Consider the following 19,114-nt stretch of genomic DNA (forward strand, 5'->3'; position numbering starts at 1 on the left):
CACTCATGTAGAATCTGTTTTTTTTTTTTTTTTTTTTTAAGTCCAACTCAGAGTGGAGAAGGGGTCACGGGGGGCAGGGAGTGAGGGAGCGAGGGAGACGTTGGTAAAAAGGTCCCACCTGCAGCCATAAGGTGTGTAAAGTCTGAGGATCTGGGCAAAACACGGGGACTATAGTTGATAATACTGTACTGTATATTTGACATCCGTGGAGAGAGTAGAACTGAAATGTTCTCACCAAAAACAGGGGAGGGGTTAAAGAAATAAATATGAGGTGATGGAATGGGGTGATTAACTACATGGGGGAATTCCTTCACTGTGAATGCATACACCACATTAGCACAATGTACATTTTAAATATCTTACAGTTCTGTGTGTCAGTTATACCTCGATAAGGTGGACCAAAGGGATCACTTAAGTACAAGGATGTTTCCTCTGCTGTGTAATTTATGGCTCATGATGCAATTTGGGGATTAAAACAAACATGTCAGTATAGCAGCCAAAACGATTAGCTATAAAAGATCCCAAAATATTGTGGAGTGACTCCTCTTTGACATCATGGTATAAGACTGTTTTAAAAGTGGGATCAGACAGTAGTAGTGACGGACATTGTCTTCTTAGGTGAGCATTCAGATGTTTTAGGTCTCCGTATCAGTCTGGGTCCCATCAGGAGACAGGTGGCACGTTCAGACTGGGAACTTGGGCAGGGTCTAGGGGAAACACTAGGATAGTGGGGGACTCTGGGGGTAGAAGCAGCCAAACTCCTTCCACTTGGGACCTGAGGGGTTAAAGGAGGGAGCAATTATAGGGAGACCAAGAGCTCTGTGCAGGGGTTCACCTGACAGGACCTGTGACCTGATGGGACCCTGTGGGGAGAGCATCATTCTTCTTCCTTCTGCTCTCCTGTGGGTGCCCACACACCTGTGGGAACCTCTCCACTGGGCAGAGCCAACCAGGAGCCAGGGGGCAGCGAAGCCTGCTACTAAGTGGGTCAACGTCCTAAGCAAAGAACAGAGTGGAAAACAAAGGAAGGAGTGGAATGTTGGGTTTTAGGAGATACCCTAAGATACTTTTTATGAGTTCTGGCTCTCTCTTGCTTCTTCCCCACCCTAACCCCACCCAGACACACCACAGAGGAGCGTGTGCAAATGTACACACACACACACACACACACACACCCTAAATCCCCTCTGGTATTTTGTGATCACTTTTCTGGGAGGGCAGAGAAGCAATGTATTAACTGAAGTCTGAGGACATTCTGACTATTTCTGTGCTGTTTGGGTGTATAGCATATGCCGTAGGATGTACAGGGAAGGGTTTGGATAACTCTGTACGTCCCATCTTTCATTCCTGATTAAAAAAAAACTCAAAGCACATGTGTTACTGATGGTAGAATTAAACATTTTATTTTATATTTTTTAATAGTCTCTTTTATAGCTGGACACAGAAGGAAAAATACCAAGGCAGAAATTTAAAACCTTGGTGAGCTATATTTCAATTTTGGTTATTCTGGTTAAAAACAAAGCAAGCATTGAATTTTAGCCTCTTTAATCCAGATGGTTTTAGTTTTCCACCATTGGACATATTAAAACTTTGAAGACACAGAAGTACCATTCAGTAAACTGCTTCTTTCAGCAACTTCTGTGATGTCCGGGTGCTCTAGAAGCCTGGGTTTCCTTTGAGGCAGGAGCAGTTAACTCTGAATTAGTCACTCTCTGTGCAAGGTCAGGGGCTTTTTATTTCATACAGGAGGCAGAGAAGAATTCTTTTTTCATGATTTGACCTTTTGTAAATATTTGACTTTTCATTTGATTCAGGTTCTGAGAGTCTTACGTACTAATAAAAATGGCCAATATGGCCAAGAAGTCTGTGGGGGAAAAATATGCACAAGCCAGTTTTAGGTGTTATTTTCTTGAGTGTAGTTCCTATAAGAGGAACTCAAGCTATATGGATGGTAAAATGAATTTTTCCTCTCCCCCTTTTCTGGAATCTGGATGAAAATTGAGACCTGTGGCACATTCCTGAATGTTCTTGGCCCCAAGTTGGAGGCCCAGCTGAGGACTCGTGGGGAAAACAAAACTCTATTTTCTGTTTATGGTTATCGGTCATGTTGTAAAACATAAATGTAATTTCTTGTGCTTTAAGGTCAAGGGAAAAAAAAGTCATCTTGAACTTGCCCATTAGATTTCAAGAACCAGAACAGCATATGTTTTTGTTTCATGGCTTTTGCCCACGGGTAAGCTGTGCAGCAGAGAATCACTCATGTGGTCATGGGCCACTGGATTTGGGGAGCCCCCACTGTGTGAGGCATTGTGTTAACACTTGGGAGGGAGAGGCATGAGGGAGGCAGTGCCCTCATCCTGAGTTGGTTTATATAATTCTGCTGGAAGGTTGGATGCATGAGTAGAGTACAGGATGCGGGGACTACTGTGGAAAATTACAAGGCAGGAGAGGTCCTGTCTTTCTGGCTGCAGAGAGCAAAAACACAGCTGGCACTGAGCCAGGCCTGGAAGGATCCCGAGTGGAACAGATCAGTGGTGGATTTGAAGGAGTTCTGACTTTAATTATAAGCTTCGATTTTCCTCATCTACAAAACGGTGCTGTCTTTCCCACCCATATCACAGTACTTTTACGAGGCTAAATTATAAAATGCACCACAAATAGTAAAATACTCTTAATGCTGTTACTTACCATCGTGCTTAGTAGTGTCGGACGGTGTCTGTTAAATATTTGCATGTCTGAGATGCTCTTCTGTAGTTTTCCAGGAGGGTGATCTCACAGAGAGTTACTGTTACTCATGGTGACTTATTAGGCTGGCTCTACTCGGGAAGGTCTTTCTGTGTGCGAATCCAGCAGGTCTCATAAATGCACTGGAGAAAGTCAGCTCTCAGAGTGGGGAGAGGTGCGTGGACGGAGAAAGGCAGACTTCCCGTCTTTAGGGAAGAACAATGCGTGGGTTGGTTGAGTGTGTTAATGCGCAGATAGATGCTTGGAGTCCTGGGTTTGAACTTGGGAATTAGGACTCTGTGATTTTTTTTGTTTGTTTGTTTTGTTTATTTATTTATTTATTTGATAGAGATCACAAGTAGGCAGAGAGTCAGGCAGAGAGAGAGGAGGAAGCAGGCTCCCTGCTGAGCAGAGAGCCCAATGCGGGGCTCGATCCCAGGACCCTGAGATCATGACCTGGGCCGAAGGCAGAGGCTTAACCCGCTGAGCCACCCAGGCGCCCTGATTTTTTTTTTTTTTTAAAGAAAATAAGTATCAATACTTTATTTTTATTTTTAAATTTAATTTAATTTTTTATTATTTGACGGGCAGAGATCACAAGCAGGCTGAGAGGCAGGCAGAGAGAGAGGAGGAAACAGGCTCCCAGCTGAGCAGAGAGCCTGATGCGGGACTTGATCCCAGGACCCTGGGATCATGACCCAAGCTGAAGGCAGAGGCTCCAACCCACTGAGCTACCCAGGTGCCCCAGTATCAATGCTTTGAAAAAAATTTCTTTTTAAACTTCTTAGAGTCTGAGACTTGAAGAACTTTGAATTGATTTAGAGAAGGAGGAGATGTGGTAAATCTCTTCCTGGGAATGGATAAAATGTTGTGGATTAAGCTGGAGAACTTGGAGCCTGAAACATGTTGGGGTCGTGTGAGGAGAGGGATATAAATGCACGAGATTCACGCCACACACTTAGTCAGACGTTATAGTTCCACGTCACTCCCCAAATAGACCCCATGCATGCCTTCCCTTTGCCGAAGAGGGCTGGACCACTCTTTGGCAGTTTATGTGCCAATCCAGAAAACCAACCTCGTGGTCATCCTCTTTTTTCAAAACTTTTTAAAAGTAGACATTATTATTATTATTATTTAAAGATGTTATTTATTTATTTGACGGAGCGAGAGAGAGATCACAAGCAGGCAGAGAGGCAGGCAGAGGAAGAGGGGGAAGCAGGCTCCCTGCTGAGCAGAGAGCCTGATGGAGATCATGACCTGAGCCGAAGGCAGAGGTGGCTTAACCCACTGAGCCACCCAGGTGCCCCTAAAATAGACCTTATTTTTTTAGAATATTTTTAGTTTTACAGAAAAATGAAGAAGATAGTACCCAGCTCAGTACCCTCTCACCCCATTTCCCCATTGTTAACATTTTATATTACTACGGTACATTTGTTACAGTGAATCAACAGGTAGCAACGAGATCAAAGTCTATAGTGTGTTCAGATTTTCCTAGTTTGTACCTGGATCAAAAACTGCCCTTTTTTGCTCCCCGCTGTGTCCCATCACTGTTGCAGATGGCGGTGGCTTTCCACTAGTTTTGTCTGTTGAGTGAATAAACAAATCAGATGCTCTTCCTGCCGTTAAGTTGTTAGAGTGTGGCTGGGAAGGATCCAGCCCCTGGGCCAATGACATACGCTATAGTGTTTGAGAGTTTGGAAGCAGAGAGGCTTACGTCTGAATGAAGCCGGCCACTGCCCGTTACTACCCTTGTGACTCGTACAAGTCATGCAGCCTCTCAGACCCCGTTTTGGCACCTGTGAGAAAAGGGTAGTAGCAGTTCCTGCCTCGCTGGGGTAGGAATAAAGTGAGTAGATGAAAGAATGTATGTGGGTGTGTGGAGAGCAGGGCCTCCCACATGGGGAGCTGTCGGTCAATGTGAGCTTCAAGTTCCACCACGCGGGATAGACTGTGCCAAATGTGGTGAGGAGTCAGGAAACGGTGGTGTGTAAAGGTGTGGGGTGGTGGGCGTGGTGGTGGCTAGGAACGTTTTCCTGGGAAAGGCAGCATTTGAGATTGACGTGAAAGGATTAAATCTGCTCTGACCAGAGGCACAGTGACCTGCGAAAGAAAATGCCAGGTTGAGAGACTATAATACACAAAGGTACAGAGAGTGGGAAGGCTTGAGAAAATGTCTTCTCAAGAAAATTATTTACTGTAGATGGACCATAGCATAAGGTGGTAGGATGATAATCGGACAAGGGAGATAAAACTGTAAGGTCATAAATATTTTTGACTGACATATAAATTTATTAATTTTTATTTTTCATTTTTAAGATTTAAATTCAATTGATTAGCATATAGTATATTATTGGTTTTAGAGGTAGAGGTCCGCAATTCATCAGCCTTATGTAGTACCCAGTGCTCATTATGGACTGACATAAATTTAAACTTTTAAAAGTTTTTAAATATAGAAAAAAATTAGAACGGATACCACAATGAACATCCATGGAAACTCCATCTAATTTTATTAATAATAATAATAATAATTTTTTAAAGATTTTATTTATTTGAAACAGAGACAGTGACTGCACAGGTGGAGAGGAGAGGGAGAAGCAGGCGTCCTGCTGAGCCGGGAGCCCAATGTGGGGCTCAGTCCCAGGATCCTGAGCTGAAGGCAGACGCTTAACCCGGCTGAGCCACCGAGGCGTCCCTAACTTTAATAATTACTAACATTCTTCCCTATGTACTTCATCTGTATGAATTTTCACAGGTTATCTTCCGCTGAATCATTTAAAAATAAGTTCTAGATATCATGACATTTTATCCTGAAATACTTCAGCATGCATCTCCAAGAAATAAGGAAGCTGCCTTACTGAATATCAGTCAATAAATGTAAGTTTAAATAAATTCAGATTTCCCCTATCAAGATGATGACTCCAATATCAGTTTTGGAATCTCAAGTGATCGCAGTTTTAAATCACTCTGTGTCTGCCTACTCGCCTTGGGTTGACCAGCTCTGGACTCACAGAATTCAGTAGAGATACAGTGACACGCTGTTTTCGGTTGAGCCCAGGGTCGAAACTTCCCCGATGTGAAAAGACCTCCTGAATGGTTCTGTGTAGACATGCACAAGTGATTTTTGGTTCCACTGTCTCGATGAGCCTTTTGGACACTTGGTTCCCATCCCTATGGGTAATGTCACAGTGAATTCCACAGTATTTCTGGAAGGCACAACGTCCGTCGGGGCCGTGGGTGACGCTTGCGATGGGATAGTCCTCCCTGAAAGTTGAAAGAAATTGGAAAGCAGAGGAGGCAGAACCTTGTGGGTGCTAGGGCGCTGGGTCTTCTCCTTCAGTTTTGGCCTCACCCCGAGTCACAGACACCTATGACTGGGCAAGTGTCTGAATTGTTGTAAGTCTTGGGGTAGGTGTGTAAAATGCAGCCCCTAGCCCTGGCTGCACTTCTGCGACTCACAGAATATACCCTGGCCAGCACTGAGACTCTTAGACAAGAGAAGGAGATGGGTATTGGGGAAAGTTTTCCTCCAACGGGGCACCTTCTCATTGCCTTTTCCTAATGACACCGCCTTGTTACACTGTGGAAGTGGGGCTCCTCTGGGGACCATTTCTTTCCACCTCACTGGCAGGTGCAGAGTGAGTGCTACTTTAAATGATTCCTCTGAGCCTTGTAGTGGAACCCAGCATGCCCTGCCTCTTCTGGGGGAACCCTATTTCCACCTCTGTTTGTACTTTGAGGCTTTTCCATTGACCCACTTGGAAAGATTGAGTATGTCGTGCCTGCTAGTTTTTCCTCCTGTCCTTAATTTGGGTTGCCTTTTATTGTCTTCCAGCTGAATGGATTCTTTCTCTTTCTTTTAAGGGGAAAGGGACCTGAGAAAAACAATGCTGGCAGTGGTGACTGTTTTTTAAGGATCATTGCTGTTTTATGTTAATCTAAGTGTTAAAATGAGGAGATAGGGAATTGCTAATTCACCAACCTGTTCTCTCCCCAGTCTAGCTAGTCCTTTTAAGTATATTTGTGGCTTAAATAAAGATGTAGCTGCGCAGAGTGGAATGTCCAAATGTACAGTTTTTAAGTGCAATTGTATATATAGGTTTTAAAATTTTATTCCCATCAGCAAGAATCATGATAAAATTCTGAGAAATTATAGAAAAGTGGAAGGGAGAAACCCGGAGATAACTAGGGTTAACACTTTCTGAATTTATTTCTCACTATTTTAATCTATGTGTTACGTCTCTCTAAATGGGCAGACTTAAACCGTAACTGTCTAGAACTTTTTGCTACTCAGACGTGTGGTCCTGAGACTCAACGTCCTTGACATCTCTTGGGAGCTTGCTAATGCAGAATCTTGGGCTCTACCCCAGAATCGTAATTTGTATTGAATGATTTGGAAGCTCTAGAACACTATGCCCAGGGCAGCAAGTGAAGTGGATATGGCTTAAAGAGCCGAGACCTGCACTCTCCGTTCTTCTCCATTTCCCCTCTGTCATGCTTCCTTAAAATAATTTGCCTCAGTATGTGCTAAAGCTGAAAATGAGGTCCTGTTCTTTTCTTTTCTTTCCTTTTAGTAAGGCCTAGCAACCCTGTCGAGAAACTGCACTGTCTCACACATAAACATTTCATTCAGTGAACATTCGCGAAGGGCCTCCTGTGTTCTTGGCCTGCACGTAGCCGTCGCAGCCCCCGCAGGTAGGGCTTGCGTATCCTGCAGGAGAAGCATATGGAGGGCAAGGAGGAGTGAGTGGTTGCTTCCACAGGGGTAGATGCTGTCAAGAAAAATGGTCTCTAAGCTGAGGCTTAAATCCATGAACGTGAGTTATGAGTGTTGCTAGGCTCTCATAGGAGCACAGAGTTGGATGAAATGGGTCCTTTCCTTTGAGGATCATCTGCTTGATTTATGGCGAGGGAATGAATGGTATTGTAACTAACAATACAAAGCCCCTTGGTGTTAAGAAGGCCAGGTCTGAATGTCAGCCTTTCCACCGTGACCTTGGACTGATGGTCTCACCTGAACATCCATCTCTTCTGTAATGTCGGGATAAAAGAATATTTCACAGACTCACAATGATTTTTATTTTTTTAAAGATTTTATTTATTTATTTGACAGACAGAGATCACAAGTAGGCAGAGAGGCAGGCAGAGAGAGAGGAGGAAGCAGGCTCCCCGCTGAGCAGAGAGCCTGATTTGGGGCTGGATCCCAGGACCCTGGGATCATGACCTGAGCCGAAGGCAGAGGCTTTAACCCACTGAGCCACCCAGGCGCCCCTCACAATGATTTTTAAATGAGAGAGCGTAGCAAAGCGCTTGCCTACAGTGCGTGTGGAATTGATACTGTGTGAGAAAGATATTAAGAAAGTGCCAGGTGAGTGCCGTAGACAGAAATTGTGAGGAAGAACAGAAGACAGAGAGGCCATTTGCCTGGAATATGAGAGACTGTGGCCAACATGGCCTTGAGGGTGTGAACGAGCGAGAGTGGGTGTGAGGATGGGCCATGGGAACCCAAGTGAAAGACAAAGCTGCTGTTTTGACTGGATAGATGAAGAAAAGGGGTCCCAGAAATGAGGGATCAAGTTCGGTGGGGAGAATTCTGTTTCAAACCCATTAAACTTGGGGCAGCTGCCGAGAGCTGTGGTTCTGGAATGCACATTTGTTTGCTTCCCTGGCTTGTCGCTCAGATATGCCCTGTTCTAGGCTTGACCAGGGCTGGAGATGACCTGAAGTGCTCAGCCTTCCCTCCTCAGGGTCTGGTTAGTAAGAAGCTTGCAGAGGGACTCTTTCTGGCTCAGCGGAAATGGCTGCACCCACACTGGCTTTCTCACCAGGATGGGAAGCAAGGCAGAATTTGGAAACCTTGAGCTACCTCTTCTTCCCAATGAGTAGAGGAGAATGGATCTTCCCTGTTGCTCCTGTTTACCCACTGTCATCCTCTTCCTTGGGTTTCTTTTTCATTTTCAATCTTCTTCCTCCCAACTAGTGACCATCAGTTAATCGCTGCAGAAGAGAAATGAATTGGAAGGTAGGCTAACAGCTCTGACACCAGAGGACTAGATACCTGTCTGTGTCTGTTTCCTTTCAACTCACTTATGATCTCACATTATACAGAGAAGATGCAGCCCACAAGTAATCGTGGTTACTGGTTCTTACAGGTCACGGCTAGCCTGCCATATAAAATGCTAGCATTTTGCCAGATTTTCTTTATCTCTGTCTCTGTGTCTGTCTGTCTGGCTCTCTCCGCATCCACATACTTTAAATAATTTTTACTGAACCATTTGAGTTAGTTGTAGAGATCATAACCTTCTTGTTCTAAGTACTTTAACACATATCTACCAAGGACCCGAATACCCTTCCACTTAATCAATTTTATCCTTATCACCACAAAATAGTATCTAATGCATAGATAATATTTGAATACTTCCTTAACTTTCCCCAGTTATTCCAATAACGTCTTTTATAACTATTCCTTTCCTTGTCTAAGAATCAACAATCATTCATTGAATTTTGTCTCTTTAGGTTCCTTTAATCTAGAGCAGTGTCCCCGTTTTTTTTGTTTTGTTTTGTTTTTTTTGTTTTGTTTTTATTATCATTCATGGCATTAGTATCTTAGAAGATTTCAAGACAGTTGTCTAGCGGAAAGTACCACAATCTGGATTTGTTTGATTGTTTCTTTATGATGAGATACAGATTAAGCATTTTGACAGACATATGACACAGTGATTGTGGAGACACATGACATTCAATTGTCCCATAAATGATGAATTGATTATGCTATCACTTGGGCAGAGTGATCTTCCAGAATTTTCCATTATAAAGACACCCTTTCCCCTAGGCAAGTGATTAGTCATTTGTGGGGTAACACTCTGAGACTGTGTGAGTATCCTGATCCACAAAACCCTTTCCCTAATGGGTTTGAGCATCCATTAATGATCCTTGACTGAATCAATTATTGCCCTGGTGGTTGCAAAGTGGGATTTTCTCTTTCTGCTATTCCTTAGGTGTTTTATTAGCTGGCATTCTTTGTAAAGAAGAGCTTCCTGCTCTCCCCTATTTCATGAATGTCTGTGGATTTCTGGTTCCTTTTTAAAAAATCAGTATGTTCTCATTCATTCACATCATTCTTTTTTTTTTTTTTTGCTTTTGTTCCAGCTGTCCCGTTTGGCCAGTGGGAGCCCCTTTGAGGCAGCTCCCATGTTCCTTTGTCATGTCTGCATTAATATGTGAGCATTTCCTTAGTTTCTGGCATAGTAAGATATTCTTGGCAATTTTGTGCTGTCCTTGCTCCAGGCCTGGACCCAACTGTTTCTGGAATGAATGAAGGTATTTAGAAGCCAAGAGCTGGGTGCTCAGGCTTTTCTTTGAAAATGCTTATGATCTAGAGGAAGTTAAACATCAACAGCCATTTGTTTAAGCTCTCCCATCCTCCAGTGTCTGCTAAAATATTCGCATGGAACCACTGGGTGTTTAGAAGTTGGAAGGAAAGAACCAGTTGAAAGGAAGAGGCCATCGAAAGTTAAGTGAAGGTCCTCTGGCTTCGGACCGGAGGTGGCACAGTGAAGCGAAAGGGGAACTGAGATGATGCCAAAGACCGATTTAAATTCTGTTGGAATTCTGCCCAGGGAGTGGCTAGAGAGCCCCAGGATATAATTCCTGCTTATGTTCTAGGTAGACTTTGAAAATTAGTTGCCCCTTTTTCTCTATCCGGTAATGCTAAGAGAGTATATTCCCCCGAGCTATACATATGCTAATTCTTAGAGCAATTTAAAAATTACAGTTTCCATCCTGCGAGTTCCTAAGTGCTCTGTATTTTCAGGGTCAGCATATGTTATACAGAGATGGATGTATATTTCAGCATGGCCTTTAACAATTAAAATTCATACTTTTTGTATTTTGAATACTCACAATTAAATATAATACCTGACTTGACAGCTGATTATAATACTTGGTTGCAAATTATTGGGGTGCATATGTGCAGCATTTTAGGCAACAACTTGTGAGACTCAGAAGCCAAGAATTTCCATTATTTTCCCAAGTAATCAGTATGCATTTGATAGATGATGAAGCTTCTGAGAGCTATCTTGAATCGACTGATTTTTTGGGGAGCTCAGTATGTCCTCTGTGCTCTCTTTTATACCTAATAGCATAATCTAAATGTTCACGTTGCCTTTTCTAGTCTTCAAAGCAAAACTTGAAGCCAGTAGCTTTCGTTTCTGTTCGATAGGTAACCTATTGAATATGCTTGAAAATGCAGAAACAAATTTGAAACATAAGGGTTTTGTTTTCGTCTGGTTTCCATCAAAGTCAACATTGGTGGAAGTGGAAAAAAACACAAAACAAAAATATAAAGACTACTATGTGTATACTTTATGCAGCAGGAATATGGCTTTTATTCCAATGTGTATACGCTGAACATTACAGATGCTTTGTGGTTTTATGACACCGAAGCGCACACACTCCCACAAACACTGACTTTTAATTCTCAGTCCGTTCCTGAGAATGGAGAGTCATATGAAGGCAACTGTTCTTACTAGTTTCTGGGTGTGCGTTCTGCCAGGAAGGTTAAACTGAAATGGAAAGGAACATGTTATTTAAATGTGCGGCGAGCCGAGCATAGGTGAGGGAACCCAGGTATGTTGTGGCCGCATTGTCCCAAATTGTCCTTTGACTCCTGAGTACCCCCACCATTCATTTCTTTTGTGATGTCTTTGTGTGTGATCAAACTAAGTGCCCTCACGACGAAGGAGTCAACCATTTTTGGCCAACGGACAATTTTCAAAGTCAAGTTTCGTGGTTATTGGGAAGATTTTGATATAACTCAGATCTTTTGGAAGCCATCAAGATCAGTCTCTGTCTCTTCGTACTTTCTATTTAAAACTCACCAAGTGGAGCATTTATTCCTATGCCCAAATCTTATGCCCCTTGAGTTTCTTTAATCTTGATCTTGTTTGAAAGGCGCTTTATACAGAACACAATTTCTTCATTCAGAATGAAATTCCTTTCAGACATTAAGACAGCTTGTATACAATTATATAATTTTTTAAAAATCCTCTTTCATCTGGATTTTACTAAATCCATGACAGTTTTAGCCAGTAAAAGCAAATTGTATTTTGGCTGATGTAATGGATTTATATACTTTGAATGTCCCTTTTGGGACTGTATTTGCCTTGAGTTGTCAGATAGAAAATACTTGGAAGGGTTTGGTCATGACACCGGATCTGTTAATGCTCATGAAAGAAGCTTCTGGGGGCGCCTGGGTGGCTCAGTGGGTTAAAGCCTCTGCCTTCGGCTCAGGTCATGATCCCAGGGTCCTGGGATCGAGCCCCACATCGGGCTCTCTGCTCCGCGGGGAGCCTGCTTCCTCCTCTCTCTCTGCCTGCCTCTCTGCCTAGTTGTGATTTCTCTCTGTCAAATAAATAAAATAGTAAAAAAAAAAAAAAAAAAAAAGAAGCTTCTGGTGTCCTTGTTCTTGCACTAGACTTTATCAGCTGGATTCATGTGTGAACTTAAGTGGGATAAAAAGAGGCTTTTCCCATCAAATTCTTTATTTCTGTTTTTGTTAAGCCTATTGTTATTTGTGTGTGTGTGTTTTTAAAGATTTTGTTTATTTTATTTTTTCTGGGTGTGGTGCAAAACAATTTTGGAACACTGAAAGGAAATCAAATGGAAAAAAAAGACTAAAAAAAAAAGATTTTATTTATTTGAGAGAGAGACAGCACGAGCAGGGGGAGAGGCAGAAGGAGAGGGAGAGGGACAAGCAGACTCCCCGCTGAGTGTGGGGCCTGACGCTGGGTTGGATCCCAGGACCCCAAGATCATGACCTGAGCTGAAGGCAGAGGCTTAATGACTAAGCCACCCAGATGTTCCTTAATCTATTTTTTTTTTAAAGATTTTATTTATTTATTTGACAGAGAGAGATCACAAGTAGGCAGAGAGGCAGGCAGAGAGAGAGAGAGAGACAGAGAGAGACAGAGAGGGAAGCAAGCTCCCTGCTGAGCAGAGAGCCCGATGCGGGACTCGATCCCAGGACCCGGAGATCATGACCTGAGCCAAAGGCAGCGGCTTAACCCACTGAGCCACACAGGTGCCCCCCTTAATCTATTGTTACTTGTAATTGTAAAAGTAGATATGGTTATTGTGAGAAATCTGGGTACCACAAGAAAATGCAAAGAAACTAAAGATTATTCTACTCTAATTTCATTTTCTATAATTAGCAGCTATACAAATGTTGATTCCCCCACCTTTTTTTCTAGCTACAGATACTTTTAAAACAAAATTGGGACTGTACTGAACATACTGGTTTATAGTCTGCATTGCAAATGAACACTGCTTAGAAATATTTTCCCATTTTTTTAAAAAAGATTTTATTTATTTGACAGAGAGAGCAATTACAACTAGGCAGAGAGGCAGGCAGGGGTGGTTGGGGGTAAGCAGGCTCCCTGCTGAGCAGAGAGCCCGATGTGGGGCTCGATCCCAGGACCCTGAGACCATGACCTGAGCTGAAGGCGGAGGCTTAATACACTGAGCCACCCAGGCGCCCACATTTTCCCATTTTATTAAATAATTTACGGATTTAGAGAAAATGGTTACCCATTGTTGGGCATTTATATTTTTAAAATTGTTTAAAATCATTATTACTTATCATAGGAAAACTTCTTTGTACATTATACATCCATACTTTTTATGCATATCTTGGACTTTTTAAATTCAAATTCAAAGTCTGATTTACAATCAGATACTGATTGTACTATTTATTTCTTAAGCACCTAATATGTGTAAAACTGTGTTACAATTTTTATTCAGTTCCTACCTTACTTTTTTTAATGTGTCACTGATAAAGCTTTCTGAGCTTTATTTTTCCCATAAGTGCTGTGAGTTTCCTGCATGATTTGCATAGCATGGTGGGTCTTTGATAAATTCAAAGTCTTTTTTAATTCACTGGTTTCAAGGAGTGAAAACTAATTCTGTTCAGTTTGTCATTTCCAGTAATTATAGTTAAGCCTTTTTGCCTGCCAGGATCTGTCTTTATACTGCTATCATCTTGATCTGTACAGAATGGGGTGGTGAAACCTTATTTATTGAACACCATTAGGGAACTTATCATAAAGAAAGTTTCACATCATTCGAACTGTCCCTTAAGTGTCTACACTTGAGAATTATAAACATGTGAAGGAGAATCTTTCTCAAATTGTATTATGTATGTTGCTATCCTCTTTGACATAATGAAAATCAATTAAAATCACAATTTACACCCTTCTGATTCAAATCACAGCAGCTTTATAAACGATAGTTATCATATAGTCAGTTCTGCTAAAATGTGAGATAGGTGTTCCTAAGACCTACCGTGCTATGCAAAATCATGCAGGAAAACCCATAGCACTTATGGGAAAAATAAAGCTCAGAAAGGTTTATCAGTGACACATTAAAAAAGTAAGGTAGGAACTGAATAAAAACTGTAACACAGTTTTACACATATTAGGTGGTTAAGAAATAAATAGTACAATCAGTATGACACTTTACCTTGACAAAATCCTGATGTTTTCTTGCAGACCGAGGCCCTCGAAAAGTTGCAGGCTGTGAGTTATTTGCAATGGTGGAAGGAGGGTTCCCTGAAATCAGAAGGGAAGTCGGGGCACCCTATGTGGATGGGTGTAGCTCTTAGCGCTGGGGGACACTGGGGTCGCCCGTAGATGTTGGAGGCGTGGGCTTTGAGCATCTCGCGTGTCTCAACGCAGCTGCGTTCTGTCTGGGTGCAATCTTCTGCTATTACCTCGGGTTTCCTGCAGTGAAATCGTGCATCAGCAAATGTGAAATTCGAGTGACGCTCAGATTGTTCACTCATATAGCAATCTTGGAACAAACACAAACGTTAGAGTAGAACTGAGTGTACCGAGTGGTAAGACGGTGATGTCGAGGGGATGTTCTTCTGGTCTCCATCCCTAACAGAGTGAATACGTGTAGAACACTTCCGAGAAGAATCTGGCGTACAAGTGAGCATCGTGTAAACGTTGGCAATCACGATGACAGTAATAATGATGAGTGATGCCTCTCGATGTTTGTGGGATTCTGTTTGTCAGTTATGACCATCCCTTGTAACAGTGCTTCCTGGCTCCCTCTAATTGACCTATTTCTCAAGCTCTTCTGGCTTTTAAATGAGTTTATCAGGCTTAGAATTACATCTAGTGTAAAGCCCAGCATGGGAGAGCCTGGGGGTGGGGAGGCGTGTCAACTTTCCCTTACGGTTTACCTTTAGCACCTGTTTTACCTACTCAAACTTTGACATCTCATGAGTTATTACCTATGTATTCATTTGCGAGATTGTTGGGAAGAAACTTTGGTTTCAAGTAAGGATATTATCATGCAGAATTTTTGGATTTTCTCTTTGATTAGAGAAAACAGCTCACTTCTCATTCCCACCTGCCAAAGTGAAGTGTGCTTAAATGAGTCCATGAGAAGGGTGCTTACAAGTTGTGGGTGATTTTCTTTAGGTTGTTACTGGTTCATTTCTATTTACAACCATTTCTGTGCTTGTGAGATGAGCTCATCTTTGGAAGGTGGAGCAGGCAAGTGTGACTTTAGGAGACCTTCCCTCCCAAGTCGCAATATAATTAGAAGCCCAGATCCTCCCTCAGTTATTTTTTTTTATGGCTCCCCGAGAAGGACATTTTTACCGTGAATGGTTGCCAAGAAGCCTTTGCTGGATCCTCCTTTAGTGATTTTAATAAGACGATGGATCAAAATACCATCTTGATTTAGCAGGCCTTGTTAGTATTGTTCTGAAAGAAAAGTAGCTAACAGTGGCTCATCATTTAGATATTCCAATGAAATCTGTATCTTAATTATGCAGAGAGACCCTGAATAGCAAGGGGGGTGTCTTGATTTTTAATTTCGGATCTGACTTTGGATTTTAACTTTTTGTCTCTGCCCAATTTTTAGATATTTGTGCTGCTTGACCTCACTGAGTGATTGCTATTAATTAACAAGACTTTGTGGGAAAAGGGAATTTGCCTTCTGAGCTCTGTACCAAAGACCTGGGAAAAAAGTAAGTAATTTTCTAACTTGCTTTAAAAAAGAAAAAAAATTCTTGTTATTTATACTTCTCTCAGAAAGTTAACAGTGTAGGGGTATGGCTTTTCTACTTTCATTCTTCCCTGACTTTGTAAGTTTTGTATGCTCTTACAGATTTGAAACATGGAGAGGAACTTGAGAGACCTTTTTTTTTGAGATTTTCTTTATTTATTTGACAGAGAGAGGGAGAGATCACAAGTAGGCAGAGAGGCAGGCAGAGGGGGAGGGGGAAGCAGGCTCCCCACTGAGCAGAGAGCCCAATGCAGGGCTCCATCCCAGGACTCTGAGACCATCACAGCCGAGCTGAAGGCAGAGGCTTAACACACTGAGCCACCCAGGCACCCCTCGAGAGACCTTTAAAAAAAAAAAAGCCTCTAAGAGATTAGGATGACAGTCTTCATTGTGGCACATCTTTGGGTTTCATAAACTGAGTCTTCAAGATTGTGATAAACCTTTTATCAGGTGTGAAGTAAACAAATTAAATTATAAAGGTAAAGTATTAGACTAAGGCTGCCAGGAAAGCAAATCCAGTTTTCTGAGCCTCAAGTGTTTTAGACTTTTAGATAGGTTCTTTGGTTCTGAAGTTTTAGAATAAGAATGAAATCCATTTGTCTCTTTTCGTGTCTGGAAAAGAAAACAAAATATGTAATTGTTTGTTCAATAAGTCTCTCATGTAGCTTGGTCTTGGAAGAATTGATGTGCCTGTCAGTTTTGCTGTTTTATAGCTTTTTGTTGGTACTCTGAGGTATTCTAATTGAGACATTGTGTGAATGGTTTTGCTGTCTTTTAGAAAAAATTGCGTGGCTCTGTAAAGTTGTTTTATTCCCTGATCTTTTTGAAAAGGTAAAATGGGCCTTGAAGATAATAAAGTCAGTCTGCTTTGTTGTAGAATTTACGTGGAAGTGTGAATGGCCCATAAGAATGTAAGCAGAGGGCGCCTGGGTGGCTCAGTGGTTTAAGCTGCTGCCTTCGGCTCAGGTCATGATCTCAGGGTCCTGGGATCGAGTCCCGCATCGGGCTCTCTGCTCGGCAGGGAGCCTGCTTCCCTCTCACTCTCTCTGCCTACTTGTGATCTCTCTCTGTCAAATAAAAAAAAAAAAAAAAAAAAAGAATGTAAGCAGAACAAAACACACACACACACACACACACACACACACACACACACACACGTTTTTTTCTGGCATGTTCTGGAAACATTAGTCCATAAAATTCCTAGGTAGTTTCCTAAACTTTGTATGCCTTGTGGCTTAAGCTTCATCTACATTTCTGCCCGTAAAAATAAGTTAGTTAAAATGTGTCTAAAACAAAACAAAACAAGGCAGGAGAGAACTCTGCTCTAGAAGTTTCATAGAAGTATAAATAGTAAGATTAGATTTCATTGTTATATTATACACACTCTAAATTTGCTTTTAATCAAGTTATGTATTATATAATAATTATAATAAGGTGTGAGTCATGAATTATGAAGCCTTTTTAGGTTAAAAAAGATGATTGTACTGAAAGAATATAATAATATTACACACACACGTGCACATACACAGACTATATACACACCATGAATATAATTTCTGAGGGCTGTCGATATAAATTCATTGAAAGCAAGGATTTCGAAAATTTTCCCCGAAGAGTTTTTTAACGTTACAGTGAAATATTTGCAGCCGTGAAATACTTCCGTCAGTGGCATTTTGAAAAATGATAGCGATTTATTTAGTTGAATTTTATATTCACATATTAACCTTAACGTAAAGGAAATCCTATGTGGTACAGTTATTATTCCTCCTTGGAAAGGTGTTTGAAAGAGGATTATGTTGGAAGTCATCAGTCTGTCCGCAGAAGTGGAATGAAAAGGGTGAAAGATTAATTCTGTGGGCCTCAGAATCCAGATATTCGATGTGTAGATTGGAAATATAACTTAGCCCCCCAGAAGGTAAGCTACTGAAACTGCTTTTCAAATAATGCACCATCTGTTTAAAATTTAATATAGTCTCTGGTGAGGTATTTCCCTTCCATTGTACCAAAATATTCCCTTTGTGCCACTGTAGTCCAAGTTGTATTTCCATTTTGTAGATGCAAGGTATCTGTAGGAATTCTGGTAACAATAATAAGCCAAAGACAGCCCTTGTGTTACCAGAGGGACCAGGGCAAAAAGTTTCCGGCTTCGTAAAACTGATAGTATATTAAGTGAATATTTATACGCACAGAAGGCCGTGAGTAATTTACCTTTAGGTTAAAAAAAACAAAAAAGACAAGAAGAAGGTTATAATGCACAAGTACTGTCAGGTTTGATTGGGGGGCGAGAAAACGAAAATAAGGAGGCAGGCAAATAGGTTCAAGACAAGCTTTACTGGAAGCCTCTTCGGGCAAGGTTCCGCTGCTCATGAGGAAGTGAGCTGGGCAAGTCGCACCCGGGGTAGACACAAGCAGGTTTTTATTTTTTTTTATTTTTTATTTTTATTTTTTAAAGATTTTATTTATTTATTTGACAGATAGAGATCTCAAGTAGGGAGAGAGGCAGGCAGGGAGAGAGAGAGGAGGAAGCAGGCTCCCTGCCAAGCAGAGGGCCCGATGCGGGGCTCAATCCCAGAACCCTGGGATCATGACCCGAGTGAAAGGCAGAGGCTTTAACCCACTGAGCCACCCAGGCGCCCCGACACAAGCAGGTTTTTATAGGCTGAGGGTGGGGTGGCAGGACATGACCTTATATGATGTGGGGTTAGGTATGGTTCGGTTTCTGTTTCCTGCAGAAGTTCTGTCCCGTCCCCCCCCCACGCCCCCCGCTGAGATGATGTGTCCTTGGGCGGTCCCTGGACGCGGGAACCACTTGTGATGGAAAGTCCCCAGGGGAGGTCCTGGGGTGAAGGCAGCAAGATGGAGGACCGGCTGCCATTTGTTCTCCCCGGGTCCCCTGACCCCAGCGGCCCAACATTGCGATCCTTTTGTCATTATAGGGTGACGACTCAAATCTGGCCACTTTCTGCTGAATAAGGGGTGTAGTAGGGGGTTTCGGAAGTGGGCAAGCGGAAGCAGGGGTGTAGGAGTTGATTGACGGTCACTCCAGACATTTCATGGACCCTTTCCTGAATGACCCGGAGAATGCAAAGGGGCCACCATTAGTAGTATGCAGAGGATGGTAAATGGGCTTAGGATTGGGAGAAGCCAGGTAGTTAAGGGGGATTGCCACCATTGGGATGAGGTGGAGGTGCTGGGGCGATACCAGTTTTGAAGAGACTCCTGGACTTTGGCCAAGGTGTGGGTATTGGTTTCAACTACACCCGTCTTATTGATGTAGTAACAGCATTCTTCATTGAGGAACATGCAGGTGCTGCCT

The 19,114-nt window shown here is 42.2% G+C and overlaps 1 protein-coding gene across 11 annotated transcripts in view; it reads left to right on the forward strand.

The window, feature by feature from the left end:
* APBB2 (amyloid beta precursor protein binding family B member 2) overlaps positions 1-19,114 on the forward strand; it is a 374,559-nt gene that overhangs the window by 92,963 nt on the left and 262,482 nt on the right. For 10 of the 11 annotated variants that reach the window (XM_045997055.1, XM_045997052.1, XM_045997059.1 and 7 more), the window contains one exon: positions 15,655-15,760. The gene's annotated coding sequence lies outside the window, so the exon portion shown is untranslated. Of the gene's footprint in view, positions 1-15,654; positions 15,765-19,114 lie in introns of all 11 variants that reach the window. The other variant, XM_045997053.1, reaches the window with a different exon arrangement.

Source organism: Meles meles, chromosome 2 (genome assembly GCF_922984935.1).
Source record: "Meles meles chromosome 2, mMelMel3.1 paternal haplotype, whole genome shotgun sequence".
Lineage (NCBI taxonomy): Eukaryota > Metazoa > Chordata > Mammalia > Carnivora > Mustelidae > Meles > Meles meles.